Here is a 16,238-nt window from a genome sequence, read left to right on the forward strand (position 1 = left end):
TTGAAGGGCTTAACCAATTAAGCTCTCCTTCCCAGATACTCCTCCCTGCCCTGAGAAAGTGGGGTACAGTTTTCTCATTGCCACTCTCCACCATGACAATAAATGCACTAAAACCATGTACTGTCTCTTTCACCAGAGTCTGTCATGATGAACAATGGAGCCTGTAGACTAGTCTCCCACAGAAGGCCTCTCAGTGCTCCCAGCCCTGGACTCCACCAAGCCAAGCTGCCCACTCAAACAAGCAAAGGACACTCTCCTCCCCACGGAATGCAGCTGGAGCTCACTCCCCACTTTCTCTTAGTCCCAGGCTAGATCCTGATGTCCTCAACCTCTGTGCAGGTGCAGGACCACTGAGCCAACTCTGGCAGGTACCCGGGGACCTCAGACTGAGGTCATCACCCCCAGAGTGTGGTCTCACAGCTTCTCATAGCCCAACAACCACCCAGGGGTCTGCACAGTCAAAACTCCCACATCCCACCTTTCCCAGTGGCCCAGGGGCCACGATTAAACCCACATTTATGTACTTAGAAATATATATGTTCGTGTGTTTATACATACATACATACATACACACACACATATATGTATATACATGTGTGTGTATGTGTGTGTGTCTGTGTGTGTGTATACATATATATGGGTGTGTATAAGAACAACTAATGAATAAGGGGGTCATAAAGTTGAAAGAGAACAGGAAGGGATATATGGAATTGTTGAGGGAGAAAGAAAAAGGGAAAGTGATTTTAGTTACATTATAATTTCCAAAAATAATAGAAAAAGTTTTAAAATGCAGCTGTTATATTATAAGCACTGTCTTCCATAAAAGTAAGAAGTGTGTGCTGATGGCATCCTGAGCCATTACTCTACATTGAGTTCTGGTTATTCTGACCATGGGAAGTAACTTAGAAACTATTCTAATGTTTGATATCTATAGGGCAAAGTTTTCTCAGCGGCGACCAAGCAAATTGGTACAATGATGAGAAAAGAGACAATACCTTAAATACAATATGGTTGGTGCATATATGAATTCAACATTGTTCAGTTATATATTTGTTTATGAGTTTACCAATATGGGCCTGGATTGAGCATACAAATACAGCCTGGAGAGTAGCAATGGGAATAAGGAAGGTGGGAAGTTAGAACCATTTCTTCTCTTCACTCTAGCACAGAACTAGGAAGCATAGTTTAGCAGTTGGTGATTGAGAGTTATAAAGCTGTATCTCTAAAATATACTGGCCTGGGATGAAGGATGTTATTTTCTTCTACCTGACCTTCAGTTCATAAACACTTGTCCATGAACCTAGTGTCATATTGCTTCTCTAGCATATGACTTGGTGACAATAACATTGTTCTTGCCACTTCCTTGCTTCCCTCTCTTCAAGACCTCCAGCTAGTGTGATAATGACCATCATTTATACTGCCAAATACAAGATCCAGTGCCACATGTGGCTATGGAACACTTTAACTGGCTCAAATAATTAAAAACACATTTTTAATGTCCATATATTTAATAATTTAAAACAGCTAAGCAATCACCTCTGGCTATTTGAGGCAAATAACATTTGTTTGTCAAATGTCATAAGTATGCTACTTAAGACATTTTATTGGGGCACATAGAGAACTTTCTTTTTCATGGTGACAAGAAGGAATGTGGTCCATGAGTATGCACATAAATGACCCCACCTTTTGAGGGAGTCAAAGAGATCATCTCATACCACTAGATCTTCCTACAAAGGCTGTACCTATAACAGGTAAGTCCCTCCCATCCAAATCCAATGTCTGTTGCTCAGTGTTGATAATATGAACTTTCAAACTCAAAGAAATAACCAATGGATAAGCATCAAAAAGTAAATGCCCGCAGTGTAGCTACTTAGTGACATCCAAAGAGCCCCAAGGGAGAGGCAGCAACTCCCAAATCATGCTTAAAAGTGAGAAGTGTTGTAGACTAGCTCTCTGTTTGATTGTATGTTCTGTATTCTCCTCTAGAAAAGAAATTAAGAGACTTAGAAACCATTGAAAGATGAGGTCATGGTATGTATGTATCACTATACAAGGAACCATTTGTTAGGTATAAAATAAATGTTATGGTATACAGTAATTTTTCATAAAACAATATTTCTCTGATCAGTTCAGCTCAGGGTCTTAGTGTTTTTATCCACAATCCTTTGTCAGCCCAACATTCTAGCAGTTAATATCTGAAATTGAAAGACCAAGAGCAAGAAACAGAGAGAGAGAGAGAGAGAGAGAGAGAGAGAGAGAGAGAGAGAAGTAGATTAAAGGAGGGGAGGGGAGAGGAGAGGGAGGGATGAGAGAAGAGGGAATGGAAGAGGATAATAGGAGGAAAGGGGCGGGGGGGCAAGGCAAAGACACAGGATACACTTTGGAAAAGCAAAGAGATATAATTTTTATTTTTTTTATTTTAACTTTTATTAATCATTTTATTCATTTACATTTCCCAGTTACCCCTCCTTAACCTCCCCATTCCATTCCACTTCTCCCCCCTTCCCTTTGCCTCTATGATGGTGCTCCTCCAACAACTTACCCCCTCCCACCTCACTGCCCTAACATTCTCCTATGATGGAGAACCTCCACAGCATCAAGGGCCTCCCCTCCTATTGATATCAGATAAGACTATCCCCTGCTACATATGTATCTGGAGAAATGACTCCTTCCATGTATTCTCCCTCTCTGGTTGGTGGTTTAGTCTCAGTGAACTCTAGGTGGTCCAGTTAGTTGATATTGTTCTTCCTATGGGATTGCAATCCCTGGCAGCCAGCCCCTTCAGTCCTTTGCCTAGCTCTTCCATTGCAGTCCTGGGCTCAGTCCAATGGTTAACTGTGAGTATCTGCATCTGTCTTAGTCAGGTGATGGTAGAAATCCCAAGGAACATCCATATCAGGCTCCAGGCAGCAGGATCTTCTTGGCATCATCAAGTGTCTGGGTTTGGTGTCTGCAGATGGTATGGATCCCTAGGAGGGGCAGTCTCTGAATGGCCTTTCCTTCAGTCTCTGTTCTATTGTTTGTCTTTGTCTTTCCTTTTGACAGGAACATTTCTGGGTTAACAATTTTGAGATGGGTGGGTAACACCATCTGGAGGTGGTCTCTACAGGTTCTATCTTCCCTTTGTTGTGCATTTTGGCTAAAGTCATCTCTTTTGGGTCCTGGGACCTTCTTGCTTTCCTGGCTTCTGGGACTTTATAATGGCTACCCCCAGTTCCCCTTGCCCCACTGCTACATATTTTTATTCAATTTCCTGACTTTCAGTACTTCTCTCCTATCCCTTCCAATACCTGACCCAGCACACTTTTATCCCTAATCCTTCTCTCTCACTCACAGGTCCCTCCCTCCCCCTACTTCTGGTGTTTTGGGTTTTTTTGTTTGGTTGTTTGGTTGGTTGGTTGGTTTTTTTTGTTGTTGTTGTTCCCCTTTCTATGTAAGATTGAAGCATACACACTTTGGTCTTCCTTCTTAGGCTTCATATGGTTTGTGAATTGTATCATGTGTATTTTGAACTTTTGAGCTAATATCCACTTATCAGTGAGTACATACCATGTGTATTCTTTTGAGTCTGTGTTACGTCACTCGGGATGATCTTTTCTAGTTCCATGCATCTGCCTTTAAATTTCACGAAGTCACTGTTTTTAATAGCTGAGTAGTACTCCATTGTATAAATGTACCACATTAGGAAGATTTTATAGTGACAGTCTACACTGCTTTGTGTCAGTGCTTAATGCTCCTCCAGGGGGCCTGTTAAAAATAAACTTCTAGGTACCATTCTAGAATGTCAAACTTAATAAATTTGGGTTTGCTTTCAACAATTTCCAAATAACATGATGCTGCTCTGATTAAGGTACCTTGTATTTTGTCTTGCTTTGTAGCTTAGCACTCTGGTCATGATGATATTCTGCTTTCTTTGCAGGCTCAGGCTCTGGCATAAGGTGTGTGTGTGTGTGTTTCCCATCTTTTGATTTGCTTGTCTGGGATTATTAAATTAAACTGTTATTGCTTCCTAAGAACAAGACTCAAATATTGCTTTTAGTCTCTTCTCTCTCTGTTTCTTTCTTTTTTCACCCATTTTTTTTATCAGTCCTTGTCTACTTGGTAAACTTGTGACTTTTCATGTCCTGATTTGTATTTCAAGGTCACAGGAAATAGCCCAAATAAAAACTAGCTAAGCAATGGCTTCAGTTTTAATGTATCCCTAAGGGATAAGAGAATAGAACTATGCCCAAGACATCACTATTATTTCTATCACTGTAGGAAAGTCAGAGTGTGAGATGGTGTTTATGTCCTGTTAGGTGTTTACAGACAAATTTCCTTTGCTGCATATAGAAGTTGGGTCTGAGAAGTTAAGAAGTCTGGTGGGACTGATCAGTGGGTAAAGATGCTGCTTGTCTAATAAACCTGGAGAATGAAGTTGGTTACCAGAATCTATATAACGCTGAAAGGGGAGACTGACTCCACTAAGTTTTCCTCTGACATCTTATACACACATAATTAATTAATTAATCAATTAATTAAAATATCTTATAACAAAGAACATGAGGCTGCCTGAGTCTACCTTATAAAGAGTTCTGCCTTGGAAATTTCCCCTATTCCACTGAAGCTCTTGAGTAAATTGCTCAAAAGAAACCGGCCTGGGCTGCACTCCTGTAGAATCTGCCTCAGTAGGTCATATTTTATAAATGAGTGACCTGTAAAAAGTTACTTAATGCCACTCATAATGCATCCCTGGGTTTAAATTTCAATTGTATGTGTTGCATATACATATGCACCTTTTCAAGAGCCATATTTATAATTTGTCCAATGGAGAGAAAAATATTTCTTTCTTTTCCCTATTAAAGTGGCAAATTTTCTTTTGGTTGACACTGTAAAGGAGAGAGAATTTTCTCTCCATTCTTATGATCCCTCACTGATAAAAGTTTCCAAACCGAAAGAGTTCTGACACTTACCTCTTCTGTAAGAGTAGTCACTTCTACAAATAGTGCACATATCTTCAGGCTCCAAAGACACATTTTATAAAAGTCCAGATGTTCACAGACACCCTGCAATCAATTTCCACCTGGGATAATTGCATTCTTCCTATCCAAGGGCAGTTTCAACAGGATATGATATATTTTATTTTGGGGTTGCTGTAAGTACCAATAGCTGAAGAAGGACTGCTGTAATAATCCACTTTATCCAGCTAGTGGCTGACCTCCAGGGAGCTGTAGACATTTTATTATTAGTTTCCTATTAGTTATCAAACACTAAAGTCTTCTACAGGAAATAGACAGTCTTATTACTTCCATTTTACAGATAAAGCAATCAAGGCCCAATGGCTAAATAATTGCTTTGTAGCCTCAAAGAATCTAAACTCTTTATGTTTCTTAGGTCAAGGGCTTATATCTTAAAAATAGCAACATGCTGCTGTATGAAATATCTGCCTTGTCATCCCTTAACCTGAAAGGGAGTAAGCTTTCTGTTTGGCAAATTTGTCATAACTTCTTGATTCATGAAGCAACAAAATATTTTTCTTTCTTTGCTAATTTTTAATTGTTTTTTTTCCTTTTGATGAATACTGATACTATTAAACCTCAACATTGAGGAAGATTAACATAGTTTCTTTTCTAAATAATCAAGTTTATTGCAAAAACCTCTCCCTGTCTGAAGCTGAAGCTTTGAGAAAGCAGAGATATGTCTTAGAAGCTTTGTCCAGAAGAAGAAGAAAAAAAAAAGAAGAAGGAGGAGGAGGAGAAGGAGGAGGAGGAAGAGGAGGAGGAGGAGAGGAAGAAGAAGAAGAAAAGAAGAAGAAGAAGAAGAAGAAGAAGAAGAAGAAGAAGAAGAAGAAGAAGAAGAAGAAGAAGAAGAAGCAGCAGCAGCTTTGTCTACTCTGTGTATCTCTCTTTTGTTCCATCATTGTATTTCTATTTCAATCTTTTCCTTTCTCCCATTCTTCCATCCTTCTTTGTCAGAACCATGAGTTAAATGAACAACCAGGGCATATTTTAGGCAAGGGCTCTGTCTCTGAGTTACATCCTTAGCCCATGAAAATGTTTTGTTGTTGTTGTTGTTGTTGTTGTTGTTCTCTTTATCATAATGTGCAGAGAAAAATAAACTTTGGTCATCATTTATATGTGTATTTGATCTACTCCATAAGACTCACTAGGAGCTCTTCTTGCCATGTCTGCTCTCTTCTATGCTCTGCCAGCTGAGGAATAGAAACCATTAAATTGCTCCCATGGTTTCAGGGAGCAGATGTCCTGGGAGATTTGGAGGCATTAGAGTATATTTGGGGTAGGCCCCCTCTTCTTGTTGCTAGCCATTTGTTAACACTATCCAGTCACTGAAACCACATACAGTTCATAAAAATTTTATGAAGTATAAATTGCAACCATGACCTCTAATAAATGACAATAAAGCTATGTATGATAGCACATACCTTGAATCCCAGCACTAGGGAGGAAGGGACTGGAAGATTTATGAGTTTGAAGCTAGTGAAGCCAACCTGGTCTACAGAATGAGTCCCATGACATCCAGGACTGCACAGGAAAAAATAAAAGGAGAAAAAAATGAAAATAAAGAAAACATGGAAACAAAAATTCAAATCATTAAAAATATAGCCTTTCTAGAAATCTAAAGTTTATAATAGGCAGAATCTGAGAACTCTTTAATTCTTTAATGGATTGCATGACTTGCTGTTCAAACCAAATAATTGAGACTGTTGACTAAAGTAAACTAATGTCTTACTATTTATATTTCATAATGCTACCTTTCATTTGTTGTTAGATACAGATTTTATCTACTTATTTCTAGGAGTTCTAAAACAGAATGCTATGAATTTAAGACTTGTTAACAAAGATAATCTTTCTTTAGAAACACTGTGCAAATTCTCATTTACCCATCTTGCTCTCTGTGGCAAGATTTTCATGGATTACTGTTTGATACGAGATGATTTCTGTTTCAGGTTAGTCCCAACTAACAGATTTTAAATTTTATTCATTAACAGGTTAGTAACTACATGATATACTTCAAAAGATACACATAGGTCAGATGCTCACATAAGCAATATATCCCTGCTTTGAAACCTATTAGTATTTCTTACCCTTTCTTCTAGTATTTGTTACAGTTGAGACTACAAATGTTGTCACCAGTGCTCTGTGATCCTTGCAGTCCTTGATAGAGTGAATTGTACAGTGTAAGTATTTGGCAAATCATTACCAAACAAGATAGATAGATAGATAGATAGATAGATAGATAGATAGATAGATAGATAGATACATAGATAGATAGATAGATACATAGATAGATAGATAGATAGATAGATAGATAGATAGATAGATAGATAGATAGATACATAGATACATAGATACATAGATACATAGATACATAGATACATAGATACATAGAAAGAAAGAAAGAAAAAGAAAGAGAGAAAGAAGGAGACAAAGAAAGAATGAATGAAAGAAACAAACAAACAAACAAACAAACAAACAAACAAAACGATGATATAGAGATAAAGATAGATAGACAGACAAACAAACAAGAGACCATCTTGTATATCTCATATTTTGATGAGTTAAAACAAAGATACGTGTATAGAACATTCCCAAGAGATGAACTTATGGCTACCATTTCAAACCTTGTTTCATGAACAATTCTCTTATAGTTGGACCAAATGAGTCCCTCTGAGGACAATCCATCTCTCCAATACCTGTGGAATCACCTGCTTTTATACTCTACTACAGTCTTCGAACTTAAGACACATTTTTATATGCTCCCTGCCCATAATGCTTTAAGTTCATGTTTGTCTCATACTCTCAGTAGTTCCTATCTCTATTCAACTATGCCTGAATATTTATCTATTGATTTGATTAGAGTACTCTAGGAGAGAGTACTTCCAGAGAGAATTTGTTGAGGTCTGGTTTCTCAAGGAAGAACTTCTGCTACCTCAGCCACTTTTCTCCATGCAACAAAAAGCAAAGTGTTGAAAAAAACCCCATTCATCATACCTACATATGTATTCATAAACAAAAGTATCTTATAAAAAAAAAGAAAAGAAAACATTTTCTGAGACAAGATTTCTCTGTGTTGCCCTAGATTTCTTGGAACCCACTCTGTAAACCAGACTGGCCTTAAACTCAGAAAAACTAAAGAAAACAAAAACAGAAAACTTTTAATCAGGAAAAAAATTATCAAACAAGGAGAGAGATGACACTAAACTTATGGCATATAGATGGGTCAATAATTTATACTTTAAAAACATTTGTACTTTCTTAAACTAGATTCTTTATATAGTGTCATCAGCAACCCTCAGAATTAACTGATTTTGCTGGCTGTATTAACTCTTGAGATACTCATGACATTATAAACTCTGTCACTTTATTGTCACTCTTACTTTGAGATATATGACTAAAATAATGGTGTGTTCTCCCTTCTTATATACATGGTAATGCATGGCCATTGATAAGAAAGTAAATGAGGATATATTTTTTTTTTCTAATTTTCTAGGCTTCAAAATAGAAGTGACCCTGGGATTTACTTTAAACAGAGAGAGATAAATTCTTATTGTTTAGTAAAGATACTATATTTAAATTAGGGTAATAGCCAAGGAAATTTCTTCATAACACATTAGAACCATATATGACAGTAAACACTTACAACTCGTTTTTAAGATTTATTTTTATTTTTAATTATCTGTATATGTATTGTGCGTGTGTGTGTGTGTGTGTGCGTGTGTATTGAGAACCAAACTCAGATTCTCTGAATGAGAAGAATGTGCTCTTCATTACTCCATGCAAACAAAACATTTTACTGTAATGCCAGTTGAAATCTTTACAAATTAAATAAACACAATATTGATCAGTATCATAATACAATAGTATGCATACCCAGGACCATGTTTAGATCAGGAGTTTATTCAGTTCTTCTGTCTGCAACTGGCTGTCAAACTTATTGAGTACAGACTCACAAAAGTGATAATATTAAAATGAAGTTTGAAGACCTGAACCAAGAAATTTTAATGTGGGAGGTTGGGATATTACAATGCCTATTTAAAACCATATATTTATTGATGCTGGTAGAGCTGGTACTCAGACTACTTGTAGAGAAACACCGAGTTGTAGACATTGTAAAAACATTGACATGTTACACAGTTTCTGAAATATTTCTGTCCTGTTTACTCTCAAAATATACTTCTCCTGAAGAGTTTTGCAGCCCCATAGGAGGAACAACAATATGAACTAACCAGTATCCCCAGAGTTCCTAGGGACTAAACCACCAACTAAAGAATACACATGGTGGGACTCATGGCTCCAGCTACACATGTAGCAGAGGATGGCCTTGTTGGTTATCAATGGGAGGAGAGGCCCTTGGTCCTATGAAGGCTCTAAGCCTCAGTGTAGGGAATGCCAAGGCCAGGAAGTGGGTGTGAGTGGGTTGGTGAACAGGGGGATGGGGGAGGGGATAGGGAGTTTTTGGAGGGGAAACCAGGAAAGGAGACAACATTTGACATGTAAATAAATAAAATATTGAATAAAAAATAAACCTCTCAGCCAGAGCATTCTAATCATAGAAAAAAATCTTTTAAGCTTATTTTCTTTAGGCATAGTTTCACTATTTATACCTGACTGTCCTAGAATTTTCTATACAGACAAGGCTGGTTTCAAAATCACAAGGTCTGCCTGCCTCTGCCTCCTAATGTTGAGATTAAAGAAGTCCATTACCACACCTTACGCTTGAGCTAACTTTGGATTTAAAGGTTTTTCTTTCCTATGACCTGGGTTTTCTGGTCCTTCTGTGATGATGAACAAGTTGGTTTAATTACTCTCTAAACAGGAGTAGGAGTGTAGGAATCTACTCTTGTATTTGCCTTTTAACTAATAAAATCACTTATTCACATATAGGTATCGAGGTTTCTCAAATTTTACTTTAATCATCATGAAGTGTGGATAAATATTGCACAATTTATACATATATTTTATGTTTAAATATAAATATACTCTACCAGTTATCATAGTAGGTAAGTACATTCCATATTATTTTTAAACTGTCCTGTAAATAGGTACAATTGGAAAACAAATCATAAATATTTTCTATAAACATCACAATTAAAAAGAAGTGTTTGATTCTTTTCACATTTTCTTTATTATTGAGAATTTCACACATGAAAATTGTGCATTTTGATCAAATCCACCCAGAGTCTCTCATCTCTCCCCATCCAACTCCTCTATCTGTTCCAGTCCTTTCCCTCCCAATTTCCTCCCTCTCTCTCTCTCTCTCTCTCTCTCTCTCTCTCTCTCTCCCCCTCTCCCCTCTCCCCCTCCCCCTCCCACTTAGTGAACTACTTCCCTGTTTATGCTTGGATTTTTCTGGCTTGATCTTGTGCATGTCTTGTGTAATCAGTTTTCAATCATGTGAGCAACCTTGGGCCCTGGCCTGTCCAGAAAGAACTCTTTGATATATGTGTTCAGTACATCTGGCTCTTACAATCTCACTTGCCCATCATCTACAATGTTCTCTGAGTCTAGTGGGTATTATATCTGATAAAGATGTCCCATCTAAGATGAGTACCTTATAGTTTCTTAATTTCCACACGTGGAACAATTGTGGGTCTTTGTTAATCATCATTCACTGGAAGATGCTTCTGTGATGAGGCTTGAGAGATGTGCTGATCAATGAGTATAATATAGATAGGAACTTAGAAGGCAGTTTAAGGTTCTCCACTAGCACCTGTGAACTGCCTAGCACACATTTTTTTGGATCGGTTAACAGTGGCAGTCATTAGTTCCATAAAGAAAAAAAAAAGTCTGTAATCTTTGTAATTTTGCCAGATAATGAAAGTTTAAAAAATTTAACATGTGCTCATTCAAGTGACCTTTGCACAGCCTTTAAACAAAATGGTTCCATTAAATAAAATGCCCCCATTAAATATTTCAATTTCATAGCATAGTTGAACCTTGTGATTACGGCGTGTCCACAGCAATTTGAGGCATTTATTTAGCTTAATTCACCATGAATCATTTTGTTCTGGGTTTTAATGCTAACCTCAAAACATAAAATGATGGGGAAAAAAGAAGTCATTATTATGTATAAGTGGTGAAAATTAAGTTAAATACATTTTAACACTCTCCCATGTTTCTAAAGCTAACAGCAATAATGAAAGTGCAAAAGTGACATTTTCTTGTTATTATTCACATTAAGGATTCCACTTTTCTGTAGGCAGAATGAGGCCCATAATATGGTAATTGTGTTTGAGTAGTATACAGTCAATACACTTAGAAATTAAGTAAGAGCATCTAAATTCTTCTCTTGTTGATTACTAGTAAAGAAAAGGAAAGCCCCTCTTCAATAAAAGACATCTGCCACATTTAGCTAAAAGCTTTTATTGTGTATATTTATATGTAGATACTTCCTGTAAAGTTATGGTTTTGTTTTTCACCAATAGACTATTTCAGCTTCTTCATAACAGTTAAATCCTGAAACATAAGCCCACAAACACTTCTGTGTTCTGGCTTGCTAACCCAGTCTGGAACATCATTACTGATTTTTGTGCCCACCTCACAGCCCTGAGGACACATTACATAAGTATTTCAGATCTCAGCTCTCTGCAGATGGAGGCTCATACTCAAAGCTCAAAGATACAAAACCAAAATATATAACAACTTTTAAATTTGAAACTTTTATTTTATATACATTTGTAAATGGAGTATACTTTTACTTCATAGAAATTACCTATGTGAGAGTAGACACACACACACACAGAGAGAGAGAGAGAGAGAGAGAGAGAGAGAGAGAGAGAGAGAGAGATCTTGTGTGGGGTATCTTTAAGAGGAGAGATAAGAGTTAACAGTTTAGAGCCTACACATCAAAAACTTTAAAACAAATTTGAAAACCTGGTCTTTAAAATTGATTGCTGAATCCAGTTTACGTGACTTTTAGTCGAGTGTCTAAAAATGCTGGAAAGAATCCAAATGTCCTTCAACAGAGGAATGAATACAGAAAATGTGGTACCTTTACACAATGGAGTACTACTCAGCTATTAAAAACGATGAATTCATGAAATTCTTAGGTAACTGGATAGAACTAGAAAATATCATCCTGAGAGAGGTAACACAATCGAAAAAGAAAACACATGGTATGCCTTCACTGATAAGTGGATACTAGCCCAAAAGATCCAAATAACCAGGATACAATTCACAGACCATATGAAGCTCAAGAAGAAAGAAGACCAAAATGTGGATACTTTGAAACTAAAGGAAAGGCCACCCAGAGACTGTCCCACCTGGTGATTCATCCTATGTACAGTTACCAAACCCAGACACTATTGTGAATGCCAAGAAGTGCTTGCTGAAAGGAGCCTGGTATGGCTGTCTCCTGAGAGGCCCTGACAGAGCCTTACAAATACAGAGGTTAATGTTAGCATCCAACCATTGGACTGAGCACAGGGTCTCTTATAGAGGAGTTATGCCATGGACCAGGCTCAGTGGGCTCCCCTCAATTCGTGGGAATCAAAGACTTGGACAGATGGGCATAGAATCCGTGAGAGTGGGGTGACAACAGATGCGGACATGAGAGAGTGTGTGCTGGTTCTGAATGTAATATCCAAACGAAAACCAGACTTTTTTTATACAGAAGGAAAACAAGAAAAACCAGGAGGACACATTTGCCAAGTTACAGTGACACAAAACAAAAGGAATGTATACATCAAAAGATGGTGGGGACCAGGCCTCTGTTTACCACTTAAAATGGAGCCAGGTGAATTCTCTGATGTAATGCTAGTCTATTGTTAAACCCACAATTAGAGGTTCTTAGTAAATACCTGATTATGCTATTCCTTTGGGCCTAGTGAAAAAAGCCTGTCCCAGGGGAATTTCATTCTGCTAACTCTTTCTTAGTTAACCCACCTATTCACTGGGCCATTGTGTATTCCCCTGTTTGGGTGAGACTTGGCTATTGTCCTAAGTAATCTCTATGCAGACTAGCCCTGAGCTATTTTAGCTTTGTTCTTATAATGCTTAATTTGTTTCACTGTCTCTACTAGAAGTGAATTTGGATGTTACAGAATAGGTAACATTCTTACTGAATTCCTACTGAATTCCAAGCTCACCAGCTTCAAGGATTTTCTAGGAATTGGAACACTGCCAGAGGCTTAGCTATGACAAAAAAACCAATCCTTAAAGGCACTTATAATACAAGAAAGCACATAGATCCATACATCGGATTAACTTGGGGACAGGGTTTGAGTATACGGGCAATGAGAATGCCAAGGTTCCAGGAGGCATAGTTTCCTTGAAACGCTGCCTCATGAGTGCTTCCAGGTCTTTAGGTCTGTCAAGCAGACTTCACTGGAGTGGGCATAGCAGAGTTAGAGAAGGGACTAAAGGAGTTGAAAGGGTTTGCAACCCCAAAGGAAAACCAACAATATCAACCAACCAGACCCCCCCTTCCCCCCAGAACTCCCAGGAAGTAAGCCATCAATAAAGGAATATACATGGGGCTCCAGCTGCATATGTAGCAGAGGATGGTCTTGTCATGCATCATGGGAGGAGAGTTCCTTGGTTCTATGAAGGCTTGATGGATGCCCCAGTATAGGGGAATAGAGGGCAGGGAGGTGGAAGTGGGTGGGTGGGTGGAGGAGCACCCTCATAGAAGCAGGGGAAGGGAGGATGTGATAGAGTGTTTCCAGGAGGGAGGGAAACCAGGAAAGGCGATAACATTTGAAATGTAAATAAAGAAAATATCCAACAATTTAAAAAAAGAAGCATAAAAAAAACCCCAAAGCATTCTTATAATGAATCTAAAACAAAACAAAACAAAAACCAAACAAACAAAAAAACAAAAACAAACAAACAAACAAACAAAAAACACTTTCTTTTTTCCCTTTGACCTAGAAGATTTAGGCTTGTTAGAAAGATCACCAGCAATCCTTTTAATTGTACCTCTGCTAAGATTTTACATTATGATAGACTTTGGGAATACACACAGCTTCTATTAAAAACAGTAAGAAGGTTTTAGATCCAGTAAATAATCTGGGTAGCTATAATGCTTAACATTAAATGATAATTACTGATCACAGCTTGCTCTAGCAGAGGGGTGTTCACCCAGGCTTCTGGATCTCCAAGTTCTATTCTTGACCCAATACTGGTATGCGAGTCGACATTGAGTTTTAATAGTTGTTAAGGCCAATATTCCAATGTGGATGACACTATAATAATAATGCACTGTTATCTTATGAAGCATTTTATGCACTAGTTAACTAAGAATCTACTTGTGCATGAACGAAACAATCATAGCTTGCCATCTCAGGGGTGTAATAAAATCACCTTTATAAACATTTTGAATAAACTGAATAAAATTACCTTAAAAATGGAAAATTATTTAACCAGGGTAACTTGAAACTAAGCTGAAATAAGTCTCTGAAGTGGTCTTCCCACATTTCCTAACTTCTTTTTAGTTTTTAGTTTTGTTTTTGTTTTTTTATTTGAGAATGATTTACATGTGGTATAAAAAAATAAAACATGAACCGTAATGACAATGGCCTACATGTGCTCTGGTCTTTTGATGTACATGAAATCCTAAAATCTGTACCTAGGGGACATTCAATAAAAACGCAAACTCCTAATGAAATAGAAATTTGCAGCTAACTTTAATTCATCCAAAACATGTACCTCAGACTAAATGAACTCCTAAAAAATAAGAAATGTTGTAAAGATTTCCTGGAATTAATGGCTAATAATTTCACCTATTATTATTATTGTTAAAATCACTGATGTAAATTCTAGTATTAGGTGCCTTGTTAAATTCCCCATCTAGTCTCATGCAATAGCCAAATTTACTCAGAATATCAGATAATTATACTCTGAGAATTCAGGAAGGTCACCTGTAACCCTCCCTGCCCCTAGGATCCTTGGCAAAGGGAGTGGAGGCAACAGACTTGGGAATTGGAAGCACTGTGAGTACATAAGTAAGTATGGAAATGACACTGAGACCAGCTACAGGGAAGAAGATCAACCTTACTTGCAGTGATTCAAGGCTCATATAATTTGGGGAACAAGGTGAGGGTCAGAATATCCAGGATGGGCAAAGTTCATCGGCTGAAGGCTTAGGATACACAGATGCCTCATTAGCATGGGGAAGCATTTCAGGAATCTCACGTGCTAGCTGAATGAGCTCCTGTAGGTTAAAAGGAAGTTGAACTTGTAGTCTTAACCAAGGCTACCTGACATTCCAAAGGTGGAGGTGTGGGGAAGTTGTGGTCAGATAAGGGTAAGCCTTGTTAATGAAGGGAGTCTTCTATTACATGCAGAGTTCAGAAGGCTATCAGGCACTGCTAAACTTTGACCTTAATTAGCATGGCAACAGTCACCTAAACACAGTTCTCATGAGTATATATTTACAAGGACAATCTGCACATGGCAAAAATATGTGTTTTCCAGAGGCATATGAGTGACAACAGCTGAAGCAAACTTACTCCTTAACACTGTAGTTGTGAGAAGCATAAAAACATATTTCAATAACAATTTTATGTTTTAAAAACACTGAGGTCACAAGTCTTATTTTCTTGGAGTTTTCTTACAAGCACTCAGAACTGCCCTCTTGTGACTCCATTCTTCCACTGTGGCCCCACAACATACAAATTAATGGGAGGACATATAATTTTTCATATTACTCTTATTGTAAGTATGAAAAAGTAAAATAATAATAATAATAATTACAATGATGCAAGGCAAAGCCTTGAGAGACAAGATACTCTACACAGAAGACCATATAGCAACTAAAGCAATGCATTCCTGCAGGCTCTGGACAGCTGTGAGACAAGGCAGCATTCTCTCCATTAATTCTTTTTCAGGAAAACAAATGTATCGAAGAGCCACTTACTTATTGAAATGATAAAGAGAAAACAGAAATGTAGCGATCAAAGTCAACCCAAAGATTCTCAGACAAGTTAGGGAAGAGGGCAAAACAAAATACCAGTAACTGAAACAACTAAAAAAATTTAAAAATATCCACAAAACAATTGATACAGGATTCAGAGGAACAAATGGTTGTTTTCATAGTCTTTCACGTACCAAAGTTGGGCCCAGGGTTTCTGGAGTTATTCAAGTTAATAATTCATACATCATTAAAATGGAAATTGAGGAGCCTGAAAGAGAAGAGGCCATGGGTATTCACACTGGAGTAGTAACTCTTTTGCCTTGAGCTCATGGTTCTCATGGTCTAACCCATCTTCATCATTTGCAAGGCCATCTTTCCACTGA

The sequence above is a fragment of the Mus caroli genome, chromosome 6, assembly GCF_900094665.2.
Source record: "Mus caroli chromosome 6, CAROLI_EIJ_v1.1, whole genome shotgun sequence".
Taxonomy (NCBI): domain Eukaryota; kingdom Metazoa; phylum Chordata; class Mammalia; order Rodentia; family Muridae; genus Mus; species Mus caroli.